Raw genomic sequence first — 14,504 nt, forward strand, 5'->3', positions numbered from 1 at the left:
AAAAAAAAAATTTATTAAATATAATTATCTTAATGTAAGCAATAGATACCACAATCTTACATGACGTTTTAACTGTTTGTGTTTTCTTAACATTTGCTTTTATTATAATTGTGTTTTTTATTTGTTTTTGGTCAGGCTGTAAGAAATTGACTGCTGACTGTTCGTCGGCAGTCAAAACTACGGGATCCGAACCTGACTTGGGAGATTTTACAGGAGCTGGCACCTGACTGATGCCTGGCGGGTCTTTGTGGACATCATATGCTCTAAATAGGGAGTGGATGTGAATGATGAATATTTTCAATTACGAATTCATTGACGTTTCACCGGCTCATTTATAACTAGATAACGATATTAAATAAATTTAATATACGAAATTTGAGGATGTGATGACACAAAATAAATATCTACGTAATCTGGAGAAAAATGTTCGTAGCTCAAATAAAACTAAATCATTTCCAAATTTGCTTACGTGTATTATAAACCTACGATAAGAAAATATTGACAAAAAAACTCATATATTTCGGTGCATTATAAATATTTTTCATCCCTCCGTTTTACTGCGTCTTTACGTATGATATGATATCAAAAACTTTAAACATATTACAACAAAGATGGATAACATTTAAGCGAAGGGAATACTTTTTATATGTTTTATATTTTTCATTACACTTTACATGTCGAATATAAGAGTCTATACGTTTACAGGCTTATGGCCGGTCATAAGCTAGTTTGAGTGGCAAATCTATACACTGTAACATCCACCATTCTGACGATTTAGGATAAACTCAATATATTGTTATAGTGCTTAAAATATAGCTAGATTAGAATGACATTTGTCAGAAAAAGTGACGACATAACCTTATAGTAACGTCAAAGGAGTGATTTATATTGACACACGAAAAATCATTTGTATCTAGCGTGTTAATATATTTTTTTAATACAATGCTCGACACAAAAATCAACATTAATATATAAAATCAGCTTTTAAACGAAAAAAATATAAAATAAACCTAATTATAAACGACGTTCTTACAAGGTTACATCATTTTGCAAAAACGTTAGAGATGGGACAAATTGATCGATTAAAAATTAATTCATTTGAAGTTGTTCATGAAAAAAGTATAAATGTCTTATTTTTTGGTGAAAAGTTGTGTTAAACACACTATAATAGGTTTGTTTTTGCGTTTTTTGTATCAATTTTCAGAAACAGAGTTTCATGATTGCATGGAATAACTGATAAAATCGATTTGCTTAGTGATCAGTAATTTCCCATCACTAATGAAATTAGTTTGACAGCTGTCATTCTAATCAAGCTATATTTTAAGGACTATAATAACAAGTTTAGTATTAACTGTTGTATTCAAACTGACATGCAAAACTGATGATCGAACTAAGTTGCATCTTTGTTCAGTTCAGTGCTAAAAATCGGCGTTTATTTTAGTAAATAATACAATATCTTATGTTGGTAAAACATGAAATAGGGATACAATTAAGTACAATTGGATATAGTGCAATAATACTTAGTAAAATTATTGAATTTTAAGCAAACATATAAGATACTGTCTATCTTCACTAGGTATGGTAAATGCCTGATCTGAGGTAGGCAGTATTATTAAAAATATAATAAAGCATACTTAGTCCACTTTTTTCATATTTGGGTTAGAAATTTAGTACCATATGCCGCACTGTATGAAGGAAGGGGGATGATAATGATTTAATCATACTTCTTTACATAACACTTTTTTAAGATTGTGTACAAATCGATTCTTGGCACAAGCCATTTTAAACCAAATTTTTCGACGATGTTCCGAATAATTTGTAAGGCGGCCTCCGTGGTATATTGGTGCATGAATGTATATGTCGGTACCAACACACTTCCATATGCATAATTTTTGTTAATATTAATATGGCAAATTCACAGATGTATTGATTTTAACACTTCGGATATGTGTCAATTTCTTCTTACCTGCCCCAACCTTTCGGTTTGATAAAATAAGTAATATATGTAGGTAATATATATAAGAATATTTTAATTTCTGTCTTAGGGTCGCCACGAGTCACATCTTGCTGGAGGGTGTGATTCTATAAAATGCTGCAAACGCCCAGTTGCATTCCACCGGCAATACTACTGACTAGTTCTACTCGTTAGCGTCCACGTCGCGAACTCCGGGCAATGAGATCACACTCATAACGGTGAGATCACAGCAGATAATGAGAGGGTGAAAGGCGAGTTTTAAACCAAAACGAGCTAATGAAAAGTAACCCCGGCCAAAAAATCCATCCGAAAAGGCATCGGGAAACCACTCTGGTCATCTTTTCCCAGGAACCACTATGGCGAGTACATTCAATTAGCAGTTGTCCTGGTTGTAGAATACAAGAGTAGCGCAGGACCGAAATGTTTTCGCCGTAGTGATTGCCAACGTCGGAGGGATCCGACAAGGCACCAAAGAAGAAGAAGATTATACTAAAATCTACACTTTACTCTGAAGAGAAAGGGGGATAAAAGTCGGAAGGAAAGACGGAGTAGTAAGGAAAAATTCAAATATTTAGATAATGATATTTCAATCGTGATTAAAATATGAATATTGAAGGGGCATCTCTGATATTAGTGGTTAGATTATTCCACAATCAAGCAGCTATTACTGTGAAAGAGGTAACAAAACAATTTAAACTGTGAATGGGTATTAAAAGGGCTCTCTCATTACTAGAACGAAGAGATAGCCCATGCCGCGATGGCGGTTGGAAGAGCTCTCTCAGATTAACAGATCTAGGAAATGATTGTGGTTTTCTGAGTTGTTATGCCATATTGTGTTGTTTTCCCTTCTTACGACGCTACGCGACGCGCGACGTTGAGAACAGCAAACGACACGTAGAAAAGAATCATTGACACCGCGAGGCATAACAACTTAGAAAAACATAACAATATAAATTTAGAAGCATAGAAAATATTTTAAAAAAATAATGACAGAAATACGATAATTTATTTTCGTGAAAATTGTTTCAGATTTACAATATTTTTTCTCAACGGATAAACTTGTACTAACAAGCGTTAACAAAATGCCGTAATGTCTTATAAAGAAGGTAACATAGTTAGTTATTTATAATAATGCATACAAATTCTCTGGCGGAGTGTTTGGACTGTGTCTTTTATTTTTACCGCTACAGGGTGGGTGCACATATTTGTACCTAGAAACACCTTAGCCGTGTTATATAAGCAGCTTTGTACATATATAATTGCTACCGAGAAAATAAGCAACTAACTACCGTTTGATCAATTATTTTAATTAGGTATATACCTACTTTACTCCTAGATATACATTACATTCTACATGAATAATTTGTGTCCGGTTTAAGGAAAAAATATTGTTTAGTATTTTTTTATTTATTTATTTAGATAGCATACCATACATAATCTTATATTATATTAGAAAATATTAATTAAAAAATACTCATTTAGGGTCAAGCATATGAAAACTGGAGGGAAGAAACGTGCTTATTTAGTTTTTTATATTAATTCTGCTTGTGTAAGAAAAGGCGTATATTTTGTTGTGCTATATTTAGTTATAAAGGTGCTAAACTTTCTTTGTTTCTTTGTTGTTCTCAATATGTGTTATTTTCTAAATGTTAATATTATTTGTGTCCCGAATTGAGTTGTTGTAACTTTTGGGAATGTAATTCAACGTATTAAACTTGTAAAATACTTTGTGTTGTATGATTTATAAATAAAAAAAACATGAATTTGGGTTAAATACGCCAATTTGTAAGTTTTAACTGCACGCACTGTTATGTCATTCAAATCTCTTAGGAATAAATTTTATTCAATAAGTACACACGTACAACTTATTTTTATTGCATTGTATCCTGTATAAACAAAAATATTAAAAAATATGTATTACAACTTAACATATAAATCTATTTTGTGTAATTCTATAATTGAATATATATATATATATATATATATATATGCATGTTAAATTATTTCGACGAATGCTTTTAAATTGTATGTTTTCTAGAATGTATCTTTGTTGAATAACCTAATAAAATAAATGAATAAATTATTAAGGAAAAAATCTTTTAGGTGTTACACAATTTTATTATTTTACAAAAGCACTATTACAGTTTCAGTAGAGCACTCTTCCCATCTACGGGTGATATAAAAATAAGTTCAAAAAAAGGTCTCTGGAAAATATTGGCCATTCCGAATTTAATAAACTCGATGAGCTTAAAAACGAAAAGTCGATTAGCAAAATCAAAAGTGTCGCAATTAAAAAATATAACCTAAATCTTTTTGAAAAAGATAGTTATTAATGTAATTTCTATAGATGATGAATATCTACTAAATGTATTACGAGTATATGTTTTATTTATATATTTTTAAAAAAATACACACAGAATATTTTTCATTATAGAATCTTTAAAAAACAAACAAATTAATCAGTGCTTACATCTGAAGTAGGGTGGTTATTCCACACAAAGACGAGTGATGCTTTTTAAATTTTTTATTTTATTATGTAGCGTATTCGGCGCAAATGCCTTTTATAAACATAAATACGTTTAACATTATAGTGTTCTATTACAAAACTATAAAAAAATACAATTTTTTAATAGTTATACATATTACGCCGTTGTTTTATATACTGTACTTTATCATAATATTATGTGATACATTATACTTATCAGACCTAGGTTAAACAAAAAAAAAGGTAACGTAGTAAATGAGAAATGGCAAAAATCATAAATTCTTCATTTGCTGGTATTGTTGCAATGTTTTGATATTGAATGCCCTAGGTATAAAATAATGATCCTTATATTATCGGTCTCGTATCGTAGTGGTCAGCGCATTTCCCTACTGCCCAAAAGTCTCGGGTTTTATTTCCGACCATGATGACATGAAATATTTATTTAAAAGGGTGTGTTTACACAAAAATATCTCATAGTCCCTGGGCCTGAAACGTAAGACTGATTTTCTTCATGTCACAAAAATTATTAAGATACGTTGCGATTTGTATACCAATACAGTGCCCTATACACCACTAGGTGTGGAAACGGATTGATGGTGATAATATTATGTCAATGCCTCATGTCTTGTTTATTTGAAACATTCACGGAGGAAGACACAAAAATGCGTTTTAGTGGTTAACTCCAAAATCCTGATTTGGAAGTTACCTAGCTGTAGTGATTACCCCACGATATCATGATAGTAGCGATGATCTACAATTGTTAATCTAGTTCATGACAAATAATAAATCTGCGGTTAACATTGAAATTTAATTAAAATAATAACTGACCAATGAGGGCAATAACTAATGCACATTCTAAATGATTTCTGGAAAGTATTAAGTAATAAGATCACCCAGATTTTATGTCGTTTATTATCGTTAGTTTTAAAGTATGTTAAGGATACGTTTTGCATTTAATTAAGGATAACAAAAACCGCAATATTCTTGGTAATTGATTCCCACACTGATTGATAAACATAGCTGCAGGTGGTTATCATAAAATACTAGTATTAACATTTTACCTTTCACTGTACTTAATTATTATGATCTATAATTTATTACTTCTGTCTAAGAACAATACCTTAACATACATACAGTCGTAATTTCTGAAATTGCAATAATATAAGTAATTTATATAGATATTTAAATATTTTCTAATAAAATTTCATGCACGTGTTTCAATAGCATAAAAAATAATAACCTTATAAAATAAAAGTCGAGACGTTCGTTATAATGGCTCATTTCAGTGGTCATTTTATGAACATTTTTTATTCAATCTACGTTTGGCCAATATTATTTAGAGCTTATTTATGTACCTATTTGGGGTTGTTAATAATGTCAACATACTTTAAAAATGGTAAGAACATAATTTTTACGTCTGTTAAAGAATATAAATTTTTTTAAATTGATTTATTTTGAACAAATCCATACAAATATTCTAAATGCGAATGTGTGTTCGTCTAGGTGCGAAGGTTTTCACGGTCACTGTTATCAATATTATGTATCTTTTTTGGGTAATACTGTGTATGTTGGATTTGATCCGACGTTTCGGCTACCATTGCAGGAGCCATCTTCAGGGAAAACTGTGTGTTTTATAAAGAAATGTATGTGTTTATGTACTAGTAATTTGTACCGTGTCACAGTCAGCAGTAGGCACATTTCTAGATTTGTAGGATAGAATAATTATGTTTATGTACCAGTAATTTGTACTGTGTCGCAGCCGGCAGTAGGCACATATCTATTCAGGCACATTTTACGGCTATGCCCGTGTTAAGCCATAATAATAATAACGAGAAAAAAATCTAGTTAATTAAAATAAATAATTAAATATTATACAATGGGAGTAGGGATAGGAATAAAAAACTAACTATATGCATAAATAATGGAATAAAATTAAACATAATTATGAACATTATCTAAAAACGGCTATTAAAATAATTACATTTTAAAAAAAATGGGATTGTAATTTATTTATTTATTTATATATACGCCCAATGGGCATTTTTATGTTTACATTTATACAAAGAAAATTATTATAACAAAATTAGAAAGACTCAATGGTTTATAGTAGACTTTGTGGGAGTGGAAGCGGGAGAGAGGGGTTTATAATTGAATTTGATTCAGTGATCGTTTGAAAAAAGACAACTTGTTATCGAAGAAATCAAGACTGGTATGTTTGTTGGCAGACCTAAGAATTCTGGGCATAGGGAAATGAAAACCATAGTTAGTTCTATGGTTATCGGTATGAAAGAGTAAGTTTTGCTTTCTGAGGTTTCTAGTTATTACTCAACATAATATAAGACGAATACATAATTGAAATAATAATGATATAATTACATGGAAAAATTAATTTTTAATGCTTATTATGACACTAGAATTAGGCTTGAAAACTAAAATTCCGATTTTTAGAAGCCCATCAAACCTAAATATTACTTTACTTAAAAATTTATAAAAACTGATATATCGTCGGTGATACTGCAATACCATCTTTTGCTGTAATAGCATCTTTTACAAGCAAAAAAATATAAGAAATATCTTCTGTCGCAGTTCTGTCAATACAAAGTGGGCGTATAATGTATGCTTAAACAACACTCTTAAAGTCGAATTTGTCTGCAAACTTAGCCTTGTTGTTGACAAACTATTATAGTACGCGCGACATGTACAATGTCTACATTTGATGAAATGCCAGGAAATAACGTAAATTACCTTGCATGGCTATGAAAATTGACCGCCGCACCATGACGTAAAAATTAATAATAAATAGCTAGTTTCCATGATGCCTTTTGAAGATGCTGTTTATTTTGATTTAAAAAAGATGACTGTTCGAGCGAAATAATAATATTATGTCCACTTGCCAACGCGACTTGTAGATGCAGGTTCTAAATTTTACATACGACAATTTTACTACATTTTTGTGCGTCAATAGAATTCTACGCCAAAAAAAGTACTACCTAAAAGTTCACAAGTACTCGAATGTAGTAAAGCAGTTTCACACTTAATGAGAAAAAAAATTATTCATTCAAGTTAACCTACTGCATCATCTTCGTTTTTCTTTTTTTCCGCACCCAGTGAAGCAAAAGACCCTATTTAAAAAAAAAAAAAAAAACTTCAATGAAGAAGTTAAGTGCTACTGGAAATTGGATATAAAAACGTTTATTTAATCGTTATGGCAAAGTTTCTCGAAAAGGTATGAAAAAAAATAATGAAATACAGTATAACTCAAATCACACGGATCAATATTAGTATCAGACGTTATCCGGGTATGCAGAAATCCGGATGATTGTTTTTTAATAAAAAACAACCCTTTTCAATATAACTGTAAGTAGTCTCTTTCAAAATAAAAACAAATTATATTAAGCACCTACATTAAATGCTTGGAAAAAATAACCTTATCTTACAAACATGTTTTTTCAATCAGGATTGAATTGTAATTTTTGTAAATAAACTACTACTTTTTTACGTTTTACTAACTGAGATAGGTATGTCAAAATTTTCAGTCGTTATACTAATTAACTTAGAATTATTCGAGTCGAGTCAAGAAATATAAAAAAAAAATATAAAAAAATGACATAAATGAGCTCCGTCTCGCGACGCTGCAGGAACGGCGAGAAAGGGGTGACCTGATAAAGACATACAAGATACTAAACAGTCACTATAGCTGCCTAAATTTAGATCCCATGTTCAAGCTTAAACAAGATGCTCGTCTTCGAAGCTACAGTCTCAGGCTGGAGAAAACAAGATTCAATCTTAATCTAGAGAAGCATTTCCAGCAATAGGGTTGTTGGTGGTTGGAATAAGCTGCCACAAGAGCTAATCTCAATAGGTTCAAAAATGCACTAGATTTGTTTCGGAAAAGTTAAAGTGCGCCAGCAACTAACTTTCGTTACAATAGATTTCAGTATATTGGCTTTAAGCTGCTTTCTTCTAATTTAATATGATAACATTAATAATTAATGCTAATGTTTAATTTCAGAGACGCTAGGTAAAAGTTGTTTAACATGTATTGTAAATCATCTTTTGAATTTGCCATTATAGTTGCATCGTCTGAGTAGCATTTCATATTGTCGACCTTATCTTACTTAGTCCTAGATTTACCACTTCCTGCATTCTTGAAAGCTTTATTTATTTAAAATCGGGCTGTGGTCCTATGGCTAGTGTCTCGGACTCACGGACCAATGGTCCGTGGTTCGAATCCCCCTCTACTCCAACTTTATTTCCATTTTCTAATAGTGAGTTATTTACAACTCGTAGAAAATGGCCCTAAAAATGAAATATTCGGGTAAATTATAAGAACGCAAATATTTATTTAAAAAAAATAAATTTAAAAAAATATATTTTTTGATTTTATTTCAATCCTGGATTGAGTTAAAGTAACTCGAGAATGTAATTAATTTGTACAGTATTTTGTTTAACACTTTTTTTATGTTTATGATTTATAAATAAAAATTTAAAAAATTGAATCAAATATTTTTGCAAAATAAAAAAACTGCTCTAAGTATTCGATAAAAATTGATCCATGTGTTGTATATAAGTATAACTATTTCTTATCAACTTGATATTAGAATTTGAGTCACGCAATCCAAACTTTACTCTGTTTGGAAGTGACGTCACTTCCGGGAAAGCTCTCCGCTGAATAACGAAAGTTTCGCGGGAAAGCGAGACCCGTTCTGATTTACGAGGCTTTCAAACTTTCGTCTTAAGTCTAGACTCAAAGCTGATGCGTTCGAGCAGCGCAAGGGTAGGGGTGAATTAGATCGATACCTCAAATCTATAGGGTATCACCTCCAAATGTTCACATTTGTTTCCAAATAATTTGAAGTATTTTTTTGCTGCACAACAGGACAAGTGGCTTAAAGAAATGTTTTTTTTTACGATTTCCTGGAACATTTCATTTTCATGCCATTTTCTGTTAGTCGTAAATAACAATGGAATATTAGGAAACGGGAAACAAGTTGTAAAAGAGTAGAGTTTGGATCTCGGACCACCTGATCTGGAGTCCACAACACTACAATTGTTTTGAATTATGTCACAGAATATCCTGATTATAAAAATCACATTTAATTTTCGATATCTCTCTATAAATCATGTCAATTTTGTGCGTTAGGCAAGCGTTTTATTTTATTTTATTTATTTCGAATACAAACAGGTGTACAGGTTAAATCAAAACATATTTTTTAAAACTATATAAATGTATACATAGTAGGGCCTGCCATCCAATTATATATATTCACTAAATAATACTGTAATAAAGCGACGACGGCTTGAAGTTTAAACTATATAAATAATAAATATACTATTTATTAAAATAAGACAAATATGGACAAAACAAGGAGATAGTAGAAAGGAAATGAAGGAAATTGATAAGGAGTGGTAAAGGATGATTGAAGGAAAGTAAGAGTGGAAAATTGCATTTGATTTAATGATTAAATGAATTATAAATGAAGAGCATGAATCAAGCCTTTTAATTCACTTCTGTACATATTGTACGGAGTGTTAAATATATCAAGACTATTATTTTTTTGTTAAATGTTTCACATATACGAGGAATCGTAGAATGTTTTAAATATGTTTTAATTTTATTAATATAGAAAATATCAAAGAGTCAAGTTGGCCTGGAGGGGACACGGTGAACAAGTAAATTAGTGAGTTCCGGGGAATCGAATGAATAATTTTCAATTTTGTAAAGCAGGATCTGATCAAACATATCTCTTCTGTGTGACAATGAATCAAGGTTATAAAATTTTAATGAAGCTAAATAATTTGGAAAATGCAAATTACATTTGTATTCTAGTTTTTTCAGGAATTTTTTTGAACACTCTCGATTCTATTAATATTTAATTTATAAACAGGAGACCAGATAGCAGTGCAATATTCAAGATGGGGGCGTACGTATGTTATGTAAAGCAATATAAATGAACCCAAGTTTTTAAAAGATTTACACAGCCGCATTATATATCCAGTCATTTTGTATGCCTTGTTAATTATAGTTTCTATATGACTATTGTAATTTAAGTTTGAGTCCATATCTAGTCTTATCTATTAAACTATGGAAGTCTCAAATATGCTTATTTTTTTATGTAGTGAATATTTCAATATTAGGAAAATGCAACATTATTATTATTAAAACTGTTCTTGATATTTTGCAATGATTAAAATTGATCATTCTTTGATACTTTTAGTACTAATTGACGAACATCTATGCTGGCGAGCTCATACTAATGAGTTAATTTGCAAAATATTTTTTCACTTAGAAGGTTGTGAAAATTCTTACCCATTAATACTAAATACACTCTTGTACAAGCATTACTACCACCTTTTCTAAATTACGCTGATGTTTCCATGACTGATTTAAGCTGTGAGCAACTTGATAAATTTGAACGACTTCAGAATACTTGCATAAGGTACATTTTTGGTCTTAAAAAATATGACCACATTTCTGATTATCGTGGGCAACTGAAATGGCTCAAAATTAGACAGCGGAGAGACTATCACTCCCTCTCATTTCTGTTTAATGTACTTCATAGTCTTAACGCTCTTATGTACCTGCGTGAAAAATTTCAACGCTTATCAGTTAACAGTTTCCCTCTTCGTTATAATTCTCAAGGCACTCTCTTAATACCAGTCCACAATTCCTCTTTCTTCTCTAACTCATATAGTGTCCATGCGGCTCTTTTGTGGAATCATCTCTCATTCACCATTAAATATATTACTACAGTTTCTCTGTTTAAATCACGTCTGAAAAAACATCTCTTTTCTCTTCCTCAATATCTCCTTTTTTCCTTTTTCCTCTTTTTTTTCTTTTTCCCATTGACTAATAGTTTTGATTTAAGGTAATTTATAAACAAAAACGTTTATTTCTATCTTTATATATCTTTAGGTTTTTAATTTTTATTTTCTATTGAATATGTTCTGTAACTTGAATTATAAAAATACAAGTATTATTTTATTGGATTGGAAGGAATTGCCATTTAGCAATAAGCCCACCAATGTACAAATAACATTATGCACAAAAAATTAGATACATAAATCAAAATAAATAAATAAATCTTGGGATGTTGCAATGAAAAAATGTTCAAAAACATTTTTTACAGGAAATACCATCACACCGTTTCTCCGTAGGAGTTGAGAAAGGAGATAAAACACCACGTTAATATGTCTTTATACTAACCACCTTTCTTCTACATTCATGCAACTTCTCATGCACGCACGACGATTATTCAGAATTTTGAATTGCCCATCTTCAAATATTTGTTTAATTTAGTCAAGCTTTATCTATCTTAGTCTTTCTCGTTTTCTGCATCTATAAAAATTCGAACTCATAGTCCTCTTAATTGTTTTTTTACAGTCCATTTCCTCATAAGACCTTAACTAACGCAGCACTTCTTTCTTGATTTTGACGATAAGAATGTTTCCAGCCTTACATAATCCACGGATCTAAACGGTATGTACATAGTTTTACCACACATTTACCTGAGAAGTCGCATACCGACATCATTTTGTCTATTATCATCATACTTACATACATTTTATGTATTTTTTGTTGTTTCGATTATTTCGGATATCTTAATTTTGTAGGTTTTAAGTTTATCTAAGAAATTTCTTAATTTTAATTATAAAACATACTTTTTGACAAAATATATTTTTTTTTAAATTTTATTTAACTTTGTGTACATAATGTTATTTGTACATTGGCAGGCTTATTGCCAAATGGCAATTTCTTCCAACCAACCAATAAAATTAAAGTTTTATTTTTATAATTCAAGTTACAGAACATATTCATAAGAAAAAAAAACATTAAAAAGTTAAAAATATATAAAAATAGAAATTAACATATTTGTTTATACCTTAAATTAAAACTATTACTCAATGGGAAAAAGGAAAAAAGAAGAAAATGGAAAGGAGGAGTGATTAAGGAAGAGAAAGGAGATGTTTTTTAAGACGTGATTTAAACAGAGATGATGTAGTAACATCTTTGATGGTGGATGGGAGATGATTCCACAGTCGAGCCGCATGGACACTGTATGAGTTAGAAAAGAAAAAAGAATTGTGGATGGGTATTAAGAGATTATTGTTTTATATAAAGAGCACAACCATATAACTTGAAAAAAACACAAACTAATTCTGCACTTTTAAAGGCATCGCTCATAAGAGGTAATTGGACAATGACAAAATTGTAATTAATTTATTGAATCGGGTTGTGGTCCGTAATTCGAATCCTACTCTACTCCAACTTGATTCTCATTTTCTAATAGTGAGTTATTTACAACTCGTGAAAAATGACCCTCAAAATTAAATATTTGGGTAAATCATAAGAACGCAAATATTTCTTTTTTAAAAAAAAAAAAAAAAAATATCCCGCAGGTTTGACATGTAACCCTATGAAATTGAGGTATCGGCGTGCGCAGGCGCTGGGTTTTAAGGTCGAGGGCATAGGAAATGTGCTTTCAAGGGCGAGTCAATCAGAATGGGGTGAACTACCTTTCGTCAATAGTGGTAACGGCACTCGTTTCAACAATAATTATAAAATACAGATTATTAAAAGTCCATAATTATTAATTATTAATTACTTACTGCGGAGGGATTTAAGGTCAAAACTGATAGTTTATTTCAATAATTTAATTTGGCACTTATTTTGTGTAAATTAAATATTTACCATATAAAATATGTCGTTCTTCTTAAATTGATAAATTGTTACGCGTACGATATTATTTATCATATATACGGCCTATGCCAATCACTATAAAAAAAATAAAACTATATGGCAAGTCAACAAAATAATGGTTTACAATATTTTCATAAATACATAAAGACTCGAGTTAAATCATGCCAATCCACCTTCATCTCACGTTGTTTTAGTGACGAATAGATCTACAAAAATCCGAAAGATCTATTCCGAAGAATTTCAAGTTTTGTGATGGAATGACCAATGTACACATTCTGGACATTGGGGCATAAATATAGAAGTCGCAATTAGAAGATTTAATAAATAGCTGATTTTGACTTCTGGTAACATGGTTGGGAACGTGAAAAGAAATAAATTGGAACAGAGATGGATCATCTCTTGTAAATTTCATTTATATTTGATTTTTTATTAAATGTATTTATTTTTTAATGCTATTTGTTGTGCTGTACTATATTCGTGGCAACTCAACTCATTAGTGAAATAATTAATAAATAAGGCTATTTAGAAATAAAAAGATAATATTATGAATTGCCTCTTCTGGGTGACCAAGTAAGTTGAATTCGCTGAAATAAATCACCCAAAAAGACTATACATAAAAATAATAGCGACTGTGAAATCTACGCACCAATTTAAATAGACATGATGAATTCTATAAAAAACACCAAATTAGTCAGAAAAATATAAGATTGATTTTTGATACAAAAAAACCTAAGATTTCATCGATTTTTATACCAGTGCGTACTTTTTGCTTTTTTATGATTAAGTTAAATATTTTTATATTTCAGCAGTTTAACTTGCCAGAAATTATTGTTTTTTAAATGAAAACCAAGTCGTGGTAGAGTGAGGTTTGAATCGCGAAGTTCTGATTCGTGAATATGTGACATTACTCGTATCACAGGCACCCGCTATAATTTCTTATGCTATTCCTGGCATTCAAAATAATATAAAATATTACACTTACTCTTCATCGTCAGTTGATCCATGCTAAAGATATATCACTGTTTTTTCCGTCATTGGAATTATTGAATCGTAAACTAGAAACTCGGTAAAACTTAGAAAGCGACTATTGAAAGCAGATATATGTGGCTTAAACTAATGCATATACAGAACTTACTTATCGAACCCAGAATCCTTACTGTTTGTGGCAAGGACTTAGCCATTACCGCTACGCGAACTTTTTTATGTGATTTTTTTTCTGTTTTTTTAGGAAAAACAGCTTAAATTCAAAATACTACGTACTATATCCAGTTATTGTTTTTTTCAGAAATAAAAAACAGTACACGAAAAAACGAAACGTAAGCGTAGAAAGGAGGAATGAGGAA

The 14,504-nt window shown here is 30.5% G+C and overlaps 1 protein-coding gene across 3 annotated transcripts in view; it reads right to left on the reverse strand.

Annotated features, from left to right (window-relative positions):
* Positions 1–14,504, reverse strand: part of LOC148272816 (uncharacterized) — a 168,879-nt gene that overhangs the window by 19,880 nt on the left and 134,495 nt on the right. The gene's annotated exons all lie outside the window — the stretch shown is intronic.

The sequence above is a fragment of the Micrasema longulum genome, unplaced genomic scaffold (assembly GCF_059751315.1).
Source record: "Micrasema longulum isolate JH-2025_06_02 unplaced genomic scaffold, ASM5975131v1 h1tg002182l, whole genome shotgun sequence".
NCBI classification, from domain to species: Eukaryota; Metazoa; Arthropoda; class Insecta; order Trichoptera; family Brachycentridae; genus Micrasema; species Micrasema longulum.